The sequence below is a fragment of the Bombina bombina genome, chromosome 6 (genome assembly GCF_027579735.1).
Source record: "Bombina bombina isolate aBomBom1 chromosome 6, aBomBom1.pri, whole genome shotgun sequence".
Taxonomy (NCBI): Eukaryota; Metazoa; Chordata; class Amphibia; order Anura; family Bombinatoridae; genus Bombina; species Bombina bombina.
In genome coordinates this window covers 584,389,561-584,406,200 of record NC_069504.1, presented here as the reverse complement: position 1 = coordinate 584,406,200, position 16,640 = coordinate 584,389,561, and positions in this window count along the sequence as shown.

Sequence of the window (16,640 nt, the reverse complement as noted above, 5' to 3'; positions counted from 1 at the left end):
GTGGACACACCAGTGAAAAGAAGACACACCGGGGACGAAGGTCGGGAGCCAGATATAAGAACAGACCCCATTTGGTCCAAACAACATTAGAAAAAACATTCAATCGAGAGGTCATAGAGGAAGAGATAAGCCAGAAAGAGGTGAAAGGAGTTTTCAATTTAAGTAACATCAACTTGGAAGCCGAAGAGAAGGAAATATTGAAATTAGGGCTATCATATGCACCATCTAGAGGGTTGGATAAGTTCCAAACATATTTAAACACGAAGGAGTTTGTAAGAAAGCTCACATTAAAGAGATACTTCCTAAAGTCACCAGTGGAGAGAAGTGTATCTCTTCCATCAAGCTCCCATATGGAAAACCAATTCCAACACTCCGATCTCAAACCAAAGTCTCAATTTTACCCCACTCATTGTAAAGGACCAGCTATAGAGACATTTGAAACAATGGTGTGTAATGACATAAAGAAATTGAAATCCAATAAAGCATTTAATAGAAATCTTAATGCCAAGCAACTTAACACCATATCAAACTTGGAGAAAAATAACGACATCGTCATTAAATCAGCCGACAAAGGCGGGGGTATTGTGATTATGAACAGAACAGACTACCAGAAGGAATCCAGAAGAATATTAGAAGATAAACATACCTATGAAACTCTGGAAGCTGACCCCACAAGCGATTATAAAAGAACGCTTGATGACTTACTTTCTGAGGCTAATAGATTGGGTATTCTCAACGACAAAGAACATCGATATCTAAGTGTGAAACATCCAAAAATCCCAGTCCTTTACCACTTGCCCAAAATTCACAAAAGTTTGGTCAACCCCCCGGGAAGGCCCATAGTATCGGGCATAGGATCGATGTCGAGTAATCTATCAGAATACATAGACAAGAAGCTACAACCATATGTCAGAAATTTAACATCATATCTGAGAGATTCCACTGAGGTACTAAATCTATTAAGAGACTTAGAATGGGATGACAGCTATATTATGATTACTAGTGATGTCACATCATTATACACTTCGATTCCACATGAGAAAGGACTTGAAACTATTAGCCACTTCTTAAATAAAGATGAAAATATGCCAGAATTACAGAGGAGGTTCATACTGGATGGGATAGACTATATCCTTCAACACAATAATTTCCATTGTGACAATAAATTCTATCGTCAAGTTTGTGGTACGGCCATGGGGACCAGGTTCGCGCCCAGCTATGCCAATCTGTATATGGGCAGATGGGAATCCATCTTCTGGGAGTCATGCCCAGCGGGCGCGGACCTGGTCTTATACAAAAGATATATAGATGACCTTCTAATTATTTGGAAGGGGAGTGAGGAGGATTTGAGACACACATTGGACGTAATGAACTTGAATCAGTCCAATCTTAGATTTACCAGCTCCATCAGTAAAGATCACATTGTCTATCTAGATCTAGACATTAGAGTCACCAATGGGAAGATTGAAACATCCACACATTTTAAGGAAGTAGACTCCAACAATTATGTTCATCATACAAGTTGCCACCATAAGAAATGGATATCGAACATCCCAAAAGGGCAACTACTAAGAATTAGGAAGAACTGTTCGAGTGAAGAAATGTGGGGTAAACAATCGAAAATACTGAAAACTAGATTTTTGGAAAGGGGATACAGTGAATCCCTCATAGACAGGACCATCACAGAAGTAAGTAACACAAAAAGAGACTCCCTTCTAACGTATAAAATAAAAACAGATAGAGATAAACCTGAAGGTCTCAAAATCCCTTTCATCACCCAATATGGAGAAAGGAAAAAAACAATCGAGGATATAATCAAGAGACATTGGCACCTACTCAAAAATGATGACATTTTGGGCGAGCATTTAACAGAACGACCCAATTTCATCTATAGGAAGGCCAATAATTTAAAATCGATTCTGGCTCCAAGTATACCCAAACAGAAGAAAGATAAGAACCCTTCAGATATCTTGGGTAAGAAACTACATGGTTTTTATCCATGCTACTTCTGTAAAGCATGTAAACATGGAAAGAAAACGAATGTAATAAAATCAAAAGTTTCCAATGAAATATTCCACATCAAACAAACAATAAGATGTACTGATCAGAACATAGTTTACTTGGTCGAATGTGGGTGTGGCCTGCAATATGTAGGCCAGACCTCTAGAAAACTAAAAGACCGAATTCGAGAACATTTGTTACAGATCAAATGGAAGAAGGTTGATTTACCAATTTACAAACACTTCAAAGAAGTACATGGTGGAAGCGACAAAAGCTTCAAATATATGGGTATATGCAAAATAAATAAAGATTGGAGAGGAGGAGACATGGAATCGAAATTACTAAAAACAGAATCCAAATGGATTTTTAATTTAGACTGTATTCATCCAAAAGGTCTAAATGCTAATTTTGAGATTGTCCATCTGTTTTAAATAAAAGCTCCAGTATTGTATTTTATTTTTATCCCTAAAGTGTCTAATATTAACATCATTATAGCCTATCTATCAAGTCATATGCACATTGAAATCAGTGTGCACAATCCCTTAGAAACACATTTTAATTATCTGGTCTAGTCGATCTGACCAAACATTTGATCGCCTAAAGCCCTTTGAGAGATCACACCTCTTTACAAGTCAATGTGATTTTGAAGTTTTAAGATTTGATATATATATTTAGTTGATTGGTCGAGCTGACCCAAGCATTTTAAGATACATCATCCCCTGACAAGTCTATGTGATTTTATAATTTTATAGTTTTATAATTTTATATATAATTTTATATATATTTTTATAGAAATATCTAATACAACGATTTTATTAGTGGTTATCAGATCATGTGTGAGAACACGTTTTAAAAATATTGCTTCAAAATATTGCTTTATGTATATGTCAAATATTGTAATAGTGAAATTGTATAATCAATCCTTATGTTAGGTCCTGGATATATTAGCCCCAACTAGATGATGAAAATTTAGAATCCACGTCTAAACGTAACACCAATTAAAATAGTTAAAATCCACACTTAGGTGTTATAGTGGGTCATTTTATGGCCAAGTTTGCCTAATTATCACGGAAAATTAGTTTTCCAAAATGTATTAAGCCCTTTACGAATTTGCCCATTTCCAAAATGGCTCCGGGATACCGGAAGCACATCAAACCGGAAGTATCACAAGCTTCAACATCCGGTCCACTATGGGAAGTGCGTGTTTTTCGGCGGGATTCAATCCGCCAACATCCGCTAAATTTGGCGCAATTTTTTCAAACAAACGCCCACACATAAGAGTATATAAGGTCAGTATTAATGTAGCCTCCATATGTCTTGAAAAAGGCCCGATACGAGGGCCGAAACGCGTAGACGATACTTTACACCAGAGTTGGGGAGGCTCATTATATCCAGGACCAGGATTTGAATGGTAAGACTATTTTCAATAGTCCATACCCGTTAGCGCTGTTTGTTTAGTGCACTTTTTCTATTTCTTTCAGGTATTTTTCTTAACATAGGAATAGGACTTTGGACTTCACCTTACATTGAGGATTTCTCTCACCGGATTTTTACTAGACTTTTAAGGATTTCCCAAAGACTCTTAAGGACACTATTGTTATATCATCATTTTAAGCTATTTAAAGCTGTGGAAACACACCTTTAGGAGTTTGTGGACTAGTTTTGGCCAAACTATACACACTCTCTGTTTATTTGTCGTTTTATATTTTAACAGTTTGTCCTAATTACATAGTTTGTGGTAGTTAATATAGCTTATGGTAATTGTTTACTGTTTTTAAGACAATAATGCAATAACGGACCATTGAGTCCATCACCCAGATTCAATCAGGAGATTTGAGGTAATAGCTGGTACCAGTTTAGTTTTAACAACCCCATTGGTAGGATTTCACATTTAATTTTGTTAATATATATATTATTTTTGATATTAATATTATTATATTTTTTGTAAGACAACATCCACTACTTATTTTTGTTGTGTGTCATATTCCACAAATCCATAATATGGTTTATTTGACAGTTTAAGGAACCCAACACATTGTATCCTTTTTTCCTTTGATTTTTCACACGATTTAAATGTTGCAAAATTTATATGCACTGTTGACCTATTAGTGGGTCTCGTATAACTTTATTAGTGACCTTATCATTCCGATAAGAACCATTGAGTTATCATTATATCATTTATTGAACACCAGGTTTATTTGCACGTGTATTTGATAATCAAAACTAAGTACTTACTAGAAGGTTTTTAAGAGGACTCACGTAAACTGGGACATTAGATATTGGTTATCCAGTTTAACTAACCGGATTAGAATCAATCAGTTATTTGCTGTATTTTAAATCATTTACTGCATTGTATTTTAAACTTCGCTATATGTATTTTGTGTTTTTATTGTATTTTGTGTTTTTATGATTCTGGAGATCAGAATTATATTGGATTTATATATTAAATATTTGGTTGACTTTGGAACATAGAAATTATTGGAGACTATTTTGACTTTCTATTTTTTATTTCCTGTGGTATATCTAAGCCATTGGCGCTCCTATATATCCTAATCCACTGTTGCTCGTTACAGACAGGGCTGGAAAGCTAACCAGCCCTGGAACAAGGGCAAGCAGGCCAGAAAGCCTACTTCTGCCCCTAAGACAGCATGAAGAGAGGGCCCCCTATCTGGAAACGGATCTAGTGGGGGGCAGACTATCTCTCTTCGCACAGGCTTGGGCGAGAGATGTCCAGGATCCCTGGGCGTTGGAGATCATATCTCAGGGATATCTTCTGGACTTCAAAGCTTCTCCTCCACAAGGGAGATTTCATCTTTCAAGGTTATCAGCAAACCAAATAAAGAAAGAGGCATTTCTACGCTGTGTACAAGACCTCTTAGTAATGGGGGTGATCCACCCAGTTCCGCGGACGGAACAAGGGCAAGGGTTTTACTCAAATCTGTTTGTGGTTCCCAAGAAGGAGGGAACCTTCAGACCAATCTTGGACCTAAAAATCTTAAACAAATTCCTAAGAGTTCCATCATTCAAAATAGAAACTATTCGAACCATCCTACCCATGATCCAAGAGGGTCAATACATGACCACAGTAGACTTAAAGGATGTCTACCTTTATATACCGATTCACAAAGATCATTATCGGTACCTAAGATTTGCCTTTCTAAACAGGCATTACCAGTTTGTAGCTCTTCCCTTCGGGTTAGCTACGGCGCCGAGAATTTTTACAAAGGTTCTGGGCTCACTCCTAGCGGTGCTAAGACCGCGAGGCATAGCGGTGGCTCCGTATCTAGACGACATTCTGATACAAGCGTCAAGTTTTCAAATTGCCAAGTCTCATACAGAGATAGTTCTGGCATTTCTGAGGTCGCTTGGGTGGAAGGTGAATGTGGAAAAGAGTTCTCTATCACCACTCACAAGAGTCTCCTTCCTAGGGACTCTGATAGATTCTGTAGAAATGAAAATTTACCTGACGGAGGCCAGGTTATCAAAACTTTTAAATGCTTGCCGTGTCCTTCATTCCATTCCACGCCCATCAGTAGCTCAGTGCATGGAAGTAATCGGCTTAATGGTAGCGGCAATGGACATAGTACCATTTGCGCGCCTGCATCTCAGACCTCTGCAATTATGCATGCTAAGTCAGTGGAATGGGGATTACTCAGATTTGTCCCCTCTACTAAATCTGGATCAAGAGACCAGAGATTCTCTCCTCTGGTGGATTTCTCGGGTACATCTGTCCAAGGGGATGACCTTTCGCAGGCCAGATTGGACAATTGTAACAACAGATGCCAGCCTTCTAGGTTGGGGCGCAGTCTGGAACTCCCTGAAGGCTCAGGGATTATGGACTCAGGAGGAGAAACTCCTCCCAATAAATATTCTGGAGTTAAGAGCAATATTCAATGCTCTTTTAGCTTGGCCTCAGTTAGCAACACTGAGGTTCATCAGATTTCAGTCGGACAACATCACGACTGTGGCTTACATCAACCATCAAGGGGGAACCAGGAGTTCCCTAGCGATGTTGGAAGTCTCAAAGATAATTCGCTGGGCAGAGTCTCACTCTTGCCACCTGTCAGCGATCTACATCCCAGGCGTGGAGAACTGGGAGGCGGATTTTCTAAGTCGCCAGACTTTTCATCCGGGGGAGTGGGAACTTCATCCGGAGGTCTAAACTCAACTGATTCATCGTTGGGGCAAACCAGATCTGGATCTCTTGGCGTCTCGCCAGAACGCCAAGCTTCCTTGTTACGGATCCAGGTCCAGGGACCCGGGAGCGGCGCTGATAGATGCTCTGACAGCCCCTTGGGTCTTCAACATGGCTTATGTGTTTCCACCATTTCCGATACTACCTCGACTGATTGCCAAGATCAAACAGGAGAGAGCATCGGTGATTCTGATAGCACCTGCGTGGCCACGCAGGACCTGGTATGCAGATCTAGTGGACATGTCGTCCTGTCCACCATGGTCTCTACCTCTGAGGCAGGACCTTCTAATACAAGGTTCTTTCAAACATCCAAATCTAATTTCTCTGAGGCTGACTGCATGGAGATTGAACGCTTGATCCTATCAAAGCGTGGCTTCTCGGAGTCAGTTATTGATACTTTAATACAGGCACGGAAGCCTGTTACCAGAAAAATTTACCATAAGATATGGCGTAAATATTTATATTGGTGCGAATCCAAGGGTTACTCATGGAGTAGGGTTAGGATTCCTAGGATATTGTCCTTTCTACAAGAGGGTTTAGAAAAGGGCTTATCTGCTAGTTCGTTAAAGGGACAGATTTCTGCTCTGTCTATTCTCTTACACAAACATCTGGCAGAAGTTCCAGACGTCCAGGCTTTTTGTCAGGCTTTGGCTAGGATTAAGCCTGTGTTTAAGACTGTTGCTCCTCCGTGGAGCTTAAACTTGGTTCTTAAAGTTCTTCAAGGGATTCCGTTTGAACCCCTTCATTCCATTGATATTAAGCTTTTATCTTGGAAAGTTCTGTTTTTGATGGCTATTTCCTCGGCTCGAAGAGTCTCTGAGTTATCAGCCTTACATTGTGATTCTCCTTATCTGATTTTCCATTCAGACAAGGTAGTTCTGCGTACTAAATCTGGGTTTTTACCTAAGGTAGTTTCTAACAGGAATATCAATCAGGAGATTGTTGTTCCATCATTATGTCCTAATCCTTCTTCAAAGAAGGAACGACTTTTGCATAATCTGGACGTAGTCCGTGCCCTGAAGTTCTATCTACAGGCAACTAAAGATTTTCGTCAAACTTCTTCCCTGTTTGTCGTGTACTCTGGTCAGAGGAGAGGTCAAAAAGCTTCGGCAACCTCTCTCTCCTTTTGGCTTCGTAGCATAATACGTTTAGCCTATGAGACTGCTGGACAGCAGCCCCCTGAAAGAATTACAGCTCATTCCACTAGAGCTGTGGCTTCCACCTGGGCCTTCAAGAATGAGGCCTCTGTTGAACAGATTTGCAAGGCTGCAACTTGGTCTTCGCTTCACACTTTTTCAAAATTTTACAAATTTGACACTTTTGCTTCTTCGGAGACTGTTTTTGGGAGAAAGGTTCTACAGGCAGTGGTTCCTTCCGTTTAAGTTCCTGCCTTGCCCCTCCCATCATCCGTGTACTTTGGCTTTGGTATTGGTATCCCATAAGTAATGTAAGTAATGGATGACCCGTGGACTGAATACACTTAACAAGAGAAAACATAATTTATGCTTACCTGATAAATTTATTTCTCTTGTAGTGTATTCAGTCCACGGCCCGCCCTGTCTTTTTAAGGCAGATCTAAATTTTAATTAAACTCCAGTCACCGCTGCACCCTATGGTTTCTCCTTTCTTGTCTTGTTTCGGTCGAATGACTGGATATGACATGTGAGGGGAGGAGCTATATAGCAGCTCTGCTTGGGTGATCCTCTTGCAACTTCCTGTTGGGAAGGGAATATATCCCATAAGTAATGGATGACCCGTGGACTGAATACACTACAAGAGAAATAAATTTATCAGGTAAGCATAAATTATGTTTTTATAGGTAAGTATTTAGTTTTAAATAGGAATAATTTAGTTAATAATATTAATATTATTTAGATTTATTTAAATAATAATTAAGTTAGGGGGTGTTAGGGTTAGACTTATTTTTAGGGGGTAATATAGTTAATATAGGTGGCGGCGGTGTAGGGGGCTCAAATTAGGGGTTAATAAATTTAATATAGGTGGCGGCGGTGTAGGGGGCTCAGATTAGGGGTTAATATAGTCAATATAGGTGGCGGCAGTGTAGGGGGATCAGATTAGGGGTTACTGAATTTAATATAAGTGGCGGCGGTGTAGGGGGGGTCAGATTAGGGGTTAATATAGTCAATATAGGTGGCGGCGGTGTAGGGGGATCATATTAGGGGTTAATAAATTTAATATAGGTGGCAGCGGTGTAGGGGGTCAGATTAGGGGGTAATATATTTAATGTAGCTGGCGGCGGTGTAGGGGGATCAGATTAGGGGTAATACATTTAATGTAGCTGGCGGCGGGGTCCGGGAGCGGCGGTTTAGGGGTTAATAAATTTATTATTAGGAGTGAGAGGGGTGGGGGATTGCGGATATAGGGGTATACGTGTCGGGATGATGTTTGGGAGGCATGTTAGACAGTTACGGGAGATTTCATATTTAGTAAGTTTTTTTAGGCGGCGGCAGTTTCTAAAGTGCCGTAAGTCACTGGCGACTCCAGAAATTTGTACTTACGTTTATTTCTGGACATAGCTAGTTTGTCCGACTTACGGCACTTTAGCAACTGCCGGCGCTGTATATGTGATGGCCGATGTGCGAGATCAAACTACGGGCGGCGCAGGTTTCCACGCTTGCGCCAAAACCTGCGCCGTATATCGGATCGCGCCCCAAGTGTGTGTAATGCACTTCACATAAAGATTCTAATGAAATAGACTCAAGTGAGTCAAACTGAATATTTTTCAACTCAAGTCAAATGATGTTCTTTAAAGTCCAATGTAAAGTTCCCATGAAAAAAAACAAAAACAACAAACAAACCACTATACTTTGTGTAACATGTTATAATATATACTAATAACTATTTCCTAGTGAATGGATGTTTTAGAATGTGTTAAGTAAAAATTAAAGTCAAATTTAAAATTTCATGTTTCAGAGAGAACAGGCAATATTAAGAAACTTTTCATTTTACTTCTGTTATCAAATTTACTTCATTCTCTTTGTGTCATTTGTAGAAAAGCATTCATAGGTAGGCTCATATAATGATTGGTGGCTACCCACATATGCTATTGTCATTGTCTCACTAGATTTGTTCAGCTAGGTCCCAATAGTCCATTGCTGCTCTGGCATTGACTTTAAGTGGTAGATTTACTAAGCAGCGGATGCTGCAAGCTACCCCCGCGGCTCCTTAACTCATCTGCCACCTTTTAGATGGCACACTGCAATCATCCCAATCCGATCTGATTGGGATGATTGACACCCCCTGCTAGCGGTCAAACACATTGTTATATCCAAGCAATAGTGCAATAATAAAATACAATAAAACATTTAGAGGATTTTTATTTTTCTACTGTTTTAAATTTAAAATGCTCATTATGGTGCACTTGTGATATTACAGTTTTCCAACGTGACTGGTATGCCTGTAATACAAATATATGCAAATATAAAAATGTATACAACTGTCTTCATTATACACTCTTATTTATTTTCTCCAGAAATCTCATCAAGGAAGAAGTAAAATCAGTTTCTACCCTGTGATCAGGATCCACTATGGAAAGTAAAATTCTGCAATACAACTTGTTACCTGCATGAATCATTTTTAAAAGCAACCTCATTCAAAGGTTAATGAAAGTGAGTACAAGCTGCTTTGTGGAATGGCTTTAATCAGCTCTGAAGTAATGTATAGCCATTGTGACTAGCAGTGTCAAGGGACTAACTTTTTTTGGTCTGAATGTGAGCAATTGCTATCTTTATTTTAATGTAAGTGCCTGCATCACATGTGGTTGACTTTTATTTTATTCTTTTTAATATACACATGTATATCAGAAAGTAATATATATATATATATATATATATAAATATATATACCAATAGCATAACTGTTATGCACAGATTGCTTGCCAAATTATACCGTAAGCATAATGTCTCTTATTTTTATACAATAAAAGATCAATAGCAAAACAACAACATAAATAATAAATATATTATTCAATATTGGTATCTGAATCATAAAAGAAAAATGTTCTGTTTCATGTACCTTTAAACAAAGTGAAACTTGTGAAAACTATCCAACACAAATATGTCTAGTGATTAACAGCAAAACTTATCAGGCACTCAGGAAATCAATGTCTTGAATGTTTTTCACTTTGTGTTGATGACTTTGCTATGCTATGGTTGTTAGCTAGATGAGAAGGCTAGTAACAGATGTATTAATATTTCTAGTTTAAGGTATCACTCACAATAAGGCTACAATAAGATAAATAACAGATCATTTAGTTGTCATGGTGATTACATCAGTTTGAATTCTTTATGTAATAGAAGTATCTCCTCTCTAAAAAGACTGCAGTTTGATTTGTCATCATTGGCGCAGTGTTGCTTCTAATGGTACTCACTTTTGTATCTTTATTTACATTAAAGTGCTGGATTAGAGTAAACCTTTGTACTCCGTTTCACTTTCAGGATAAGTACGCAGGGAGACATTATGATTGTGAAAAACTCCAGAAGGGTACATTTCTATTCAAAAATCATGAGAATTATTTTCCTTAATAGCTTTGAATCTACAAATCCTAGTAGTGTGGCATATAACAGCTTTTTAAATATGCTGCTATATCCTAACTTGTTTCTCTGGAGATAGCATGTCAAGTTCCCACATTTTTATTTATTTATTTTTTTACTGCTAGGTTCTTTCATTTACATTTGTTAAAAATGTAAATGAAATCTTGAAATTAGACAGTGTCTAATTTAACAACGACATAGCCAGATATGTGATATTTAAATAGCTGAGGGATGTAGAAAACTTAAAATGGCTTCTCATAGAGGGAGCTAGAATCTCATTGTTTGGTATGAGCTTAATTTCGATTAGTAATTGCATAGTTTTGCATGTCAATTTGCAGCTAATGTTATATAGAAAAACAGTGATCTGAATATTTTATAGTATTGAGACATGTAAAATCGTATAGCTTGATGGTGTATGAAAATGTGTTCTTGATTAAAAATAAAATGTGTTCCTTAAAGCCTTCCCTATTTAACAAAATCCTGTTTTACTGTGTGTTTAAAGGGACAGTAACAACTTGAGATTTTTATTAAAAAAAATGTTTAGTTATGCAGAATGAAACAACTTTGCAATATATTTTTTTTTATTTTGTCCCTTTTTACGTAATTTAGCTCTGAAAATTGAGCAATTTCTAGAGCTTGGATTGCACCTCTTTTACATAATCTGTCCCTGATTGGATTCATCCGTTAACAACTGTAAAACAATTCACTTTTTAGTAACTTTATGACCATTAGCAGTTTTGCTGTATGTGGACTAAAGACTTATTGGCTCCTCCAAATAAGGCAAATGGTGGGTTTGGTTTGGTTATTTAAAAATAATTGCAGTAAAAAGGATGTTGATTTTTTTTCAAAAACGTTAAGATTTGGCTGATATGTTATTCTGCAGCAACACAACATTGATGTCTTGTAATTACAAGGTGTTTACATTCCCTTAAGCCCTGCAAAGTATTTAAATACAGTCAAATTCAGACTTATACTAAAAACCATTTCTAGTCTAGATAAAGAATATCTACATGTACTTGCTCTTGATTGGCTGGGCAACTGTGGGCCAGATTATGTGTGGAGCAATATTGGGTTTTCACAATCGTTTGCGAGCAGGTTAAATTACGCTGGTATTACAAGTTGACATACAAATACACGTCTAAAGATTTATATATATGTTTATAAATATCAAAACTAGATTATATACGAACAGCGCTACTACTAAATATTTGAGGCACACGTCAATAGCTGCCCAGGATGTTGAGGGAGTTCAAATGTTAAAATACTGCCTATAATTAAAAATAGAAATATATATACAGATAGAGCAAAGATACAATAAAATAAAATAATGCTTAAATGTCACAAGTACGTCTTAAGCTAAACAGAACAGAGCCTCTCAATGTCAGTAGTTATTTCCTGCAGCTCCGTGTGTATGGCAGTCTTACTCCTCAGTTTAAAGGCAATATTCAAAAAGGCAACAGTGGATACAGTATATTAAATAGTTACAAACCACACTTGGTTCAGTTCCAATTTTGTTCGCCTGTTTTGCCGGTGTCCAAAAAAGAGAGGTCCAGAGGCTTGGCGGGTGTCTCCTTACAACGAACTCCAAACTGCATGATCTTAACTTGAATCAGGTCCGGCGCAGCTGCTGTATCCTGGGGCTCCCACTGTGTGTGTCACGCAAAGGCAAAACTAGATATAGAAGAAAAACAAGAAGACAGCGCATCCGCGATTCACAGTAGAGTTTATTCAGGTGACACACCTACACATATCCCTTGAGAAAGTCTGCCTGTGAGCAGAGGAAACGCGTTGGGTGTTCTGTATTCCTATGATATGAGGAATATGGTATTTTATTATATGTAAGTGACAAAGTTGCTGCACTGAAGCCGGAGCAAGGAGGGTGAATTGGAAGCTGCAGGTCGGCGAAAGAGGAATCCTCTCAGTTAATTGCTTACGGGCATAACCATCAAGCTATTTGAGCTACAAGTACTTTTATCACTACAATCTTGTAAGTGTGATTTTATGTGTAGGTGTGTCACCTGAATAAACTCTACTGTGAATCGCGGATGCGCTGTCTTCTTGTTTTTCTTCTATATGTTTATAAATATATATATTTATATATACTGTATATATACTATATATATATATATATATATTTATATTTACAAGTGTTCCCAGTTTGTTGGATTTAGAACTTGCATTGTGTGGCTGTTTTAGGGACCCAGGTTTTGGAAGGGACCTTGCCGTAGTACCTGGGCTTATCCCATTTGGTCAGATGCGGTAACTAACCCTTCCATTTTTGCTTTTAATCTTAACTGAGTGCTTGTAAGTGAGTGCTGGACTTCCTCTGTGTGTTGTATTTTGGACCTTTGGGCCTTGCACCCAGGCCTGTCTGGGGTTAACTGCCTGTGACTCTGGAGAGAGCACAGCATCCTGTGAGTGCCAGTGATTTCCCAGGGCTGAGCATGTTGCAAGGTCATAGGATGTGTACCCAGTCCAGTCTGAGAGTGCAGTCCCCTTCCTTCCGTGTTTTTTATATATATATATATATATATATATATATATATATATATATGTGTGTGTGTGTGTGCTTTGGAGCCCTTTGTCGTTAAGTAGATGAAAACATGTAAAATCATATTTATGCAAATAATAAATATACATCCTATACCTGTATATAATCATATATATAATTTTATATATATATATATATATATATATATATGGAGTGTAGTGGATTTAGAGAAAAGCGCCTCTATAGAAATCTATTCCCACATTCCCTGTATAGGTTAGTATACAAACAGGTCTATTTTTTGTTGAAATTCATAAAAAATTGAGTATACAATGTATAGAATTCCAACTAATAATAGGATGTTATATTATGCTAGTCAACAATTGTAGTAGGTACACTCAATTGTGTGTGCTCACATATGTTCCATACATGTATTACTGAAAATAATAAGAAAAACAATAATAGAAATAGTCCAGCCACAAATTAGATGTGGAAGAGTAAATGCTGCAAATGCAAAGATGCTTATCACACTCTATCCAGTAGGTATTGCACTTACTAGAACAAACCTCAATCGTATGAGGTAAGTTGCCGCCTCTTGTAAGTGAGAAACTTCCGGATTTCAGTGGTGTGGGTAGATGCCGGTCCGTCTGTATCTTGCCTTCTCCTCTCAGAGTATGGATTCTGTATTCTGTGTCCTGCCTTCTCCTCTCAGAGTATGGGTTCTGTATTCTGGTGATGGAAATTCTCAAAATTCCCCGCAGTGTTATGTAGAAATAAAGGCAGAAGAGAGATACATAGCGTAAAATCATTTTATTAGAATAAAAACAATAATGTAAAAAGACAAATGGCCACACACATGTTCAATCCTCAAACATATGAGGTATGTAAAAGTCACTCAGTATTAACCTGTGTTGCTCCACTTCGTGGATCTGGGCTGCAAGTGTTTTTCCCTTCAATTTCAAAGAAATGTCTTACAGAAATGTCTTACAAAACAACAGATCCGGTGGTGTCCGTTTTTTGTAGACCCAGGTAACACAAAAAAACAATGGTTCGTGCAAAGTGCAAAGAGTTGACGCCTTGACAAACAAAATATTGTATTAAAATTCCCTTACGCGTTTCAAAGCCTCTTAATATGCTTCACCCTCTGAGGAAGAAGCATATTAAGAGGCTTTGAAACGCGTAAGGGAATTTTCTCCAACATTGGTGTGTCCGGTCCACGGCGTCATCCTTACTTGTGGGAATATCTCTTCCCCAACAGGAAATGGCAAAGAGTCCCAGCAAAGCTGGCCATATAGTCCCTCCTAGGCTCCGCCCACCCCAGTCATTCTCTTTGCCGTTGCACAGGCAACATCTCCACGGAGATGGTTAAGAGTATGTGGTGTTTAGTTGTAGTTTTTTATTCTACTATCAAGAGTTTGTTATTTTAAAATAGTGCTGGTATGTACTATTTACTCTGAAACAGAAAGAGATGAAGAATTCTGTTTGTGAGAGGAAGATGATTTTAGCAGACAGTAACTAAAATCCTTTGCTGTTTCCACATAGGACTGTTGAGATGAAGTAACTTCAGTTGGGGGAAACAGTTAGCAGACTTTTCTGCTTAAGGTATGACTAGCCATATTTCTAACAAGACTGTGTAATGCTGGAAGGCTGTCATTTCCCCTCATGGGGACCGGTAAGCCATTTTCTTAGTCTCAAGCAGAATAAAGGGCTTAATATGGGCTATAAAACTGGTAGACACTTTTATGGGCAAAACCGATTGCTTTATTTGGGCATTTTATACATGTTTATGCTGGTATTTCACATTTATAAACTTGGGGAACGTTTTTTAATGTCAGGCACTATGTTAGACACCTTTTCCAGTCAGGAAGGGCCTTCCCAGTTGTAGGCTGAGCCTCATTTTCACGCCATTACTGCGCAGTTGTTTTTGAGAGCAAGACAGGCAGATGCATGTGTGAGGACCTGGAAATAGTTGGAAAAGTTCCTAGAAGGCGTCATTTGGTATCGTATTCCCCTCTGGGCTTGGTAGAGTCGCAGCAAAGGCTGTAGCTGGGACTGTAGAGGGGTTAAAACTGTAACCGGCTCCGGTTTCGTTATTTTAAGGGTTAAAGCTCTGAAAATTGGTGTGCAATACTTTTAATGCTTTAAGACACTGTGGTGAAATTTTGGTAAATTTTGAACAATTCCTTCATATTTTTTCACATATTCAGTAATAAAGTGTGCTCTGTTTAAAATTTAAAGAGACAGTAACGGTTTTGTTTTAAAACGGTTTTTGTGTTTTACTGACAAGTTTAAGCCTGTTTAACATGTCTGTGCCTTCAGATAAGCTATGTTCTATATGTATGAAAGTCAATGTGTCTCCCCCTTCTAAATTATGTGATAATTGTGCTAAAGCGTCCAAACAAAGTAAGGACAGTACTGTCACAGATAATGAAGTTGCCCAAGATGATTCATCAGATGAAGGGAGTAGACATGGTTCTACATCATCTCCTTCTGTGTCTATACCAGTTTTGCCCACGCAGGAGGCCCCTAGTACTTCTAGCGCGCCAATGCTTATTACCATGCAACAATTGACGGCTGTAATGGATAACTCCATAGCAAATATTTTATCCAAAATGCCTGCATATCAGAGAAAGCGCGATTGCTCTGTTTTAAACACTGAAGAACAGGAGGTGATGATAATGCTAATAGTTCTGTCATACCCTCACACCAATCTGAAGGGGCCATGAGGGAGGTTTTGTCAGATGGGGAAATTTCAGATTCAGGAAAAATTTCTCAACAGGCTGAACCTGATGTTGTGACATTTAAATTTAAATTAGAACATCTCCGCGCACTGCTTAAGGAGGTGTTATCTACTCTGGATGATTGTGACAACCTGGTCATTCCAGAAAAATTATGCAAGATGGACAAGTTCCTAGAGGTTCCGGTGCACCCCGACGCTTTTCCTATACCCAAGCGGGTGGCGGACATAGTGAATAAGGAGTGGGAGAAGCCCGGCATACCTTTTGTTCCCCCTCCTATATTTAAGAAATTATTTCCTATGGTCGACCCCAGAAAGGACTTATGGTAGACAGTCCCTAAGGTCGAGGGGGCAGTTTCTACTCTAAACAAGCGCACTACTATTCCTATCGAGGATAATTGTGCTTTCAAAGATCCTATGGATAAAAAATTGGAGGGTTTGCTTAAAAAGATTTTTGTACAGCAAGGTTACCTTCTTCAACCCATTTCGTGCATTGTTCCTGTCACTACAGCAGCGTGGTTCTGGTTCGAGGAACTAGAAAAGTCGCTCAGTAGAGAGACTCCATATGAGGAGGTTATGGACAGAGTTCACGCACTTAAGTTGGCTAACTCTTTTATTTTAGATGCCGCTTTGCAATTAGCTAGATTAGCGGCGAAAAATTCAGGG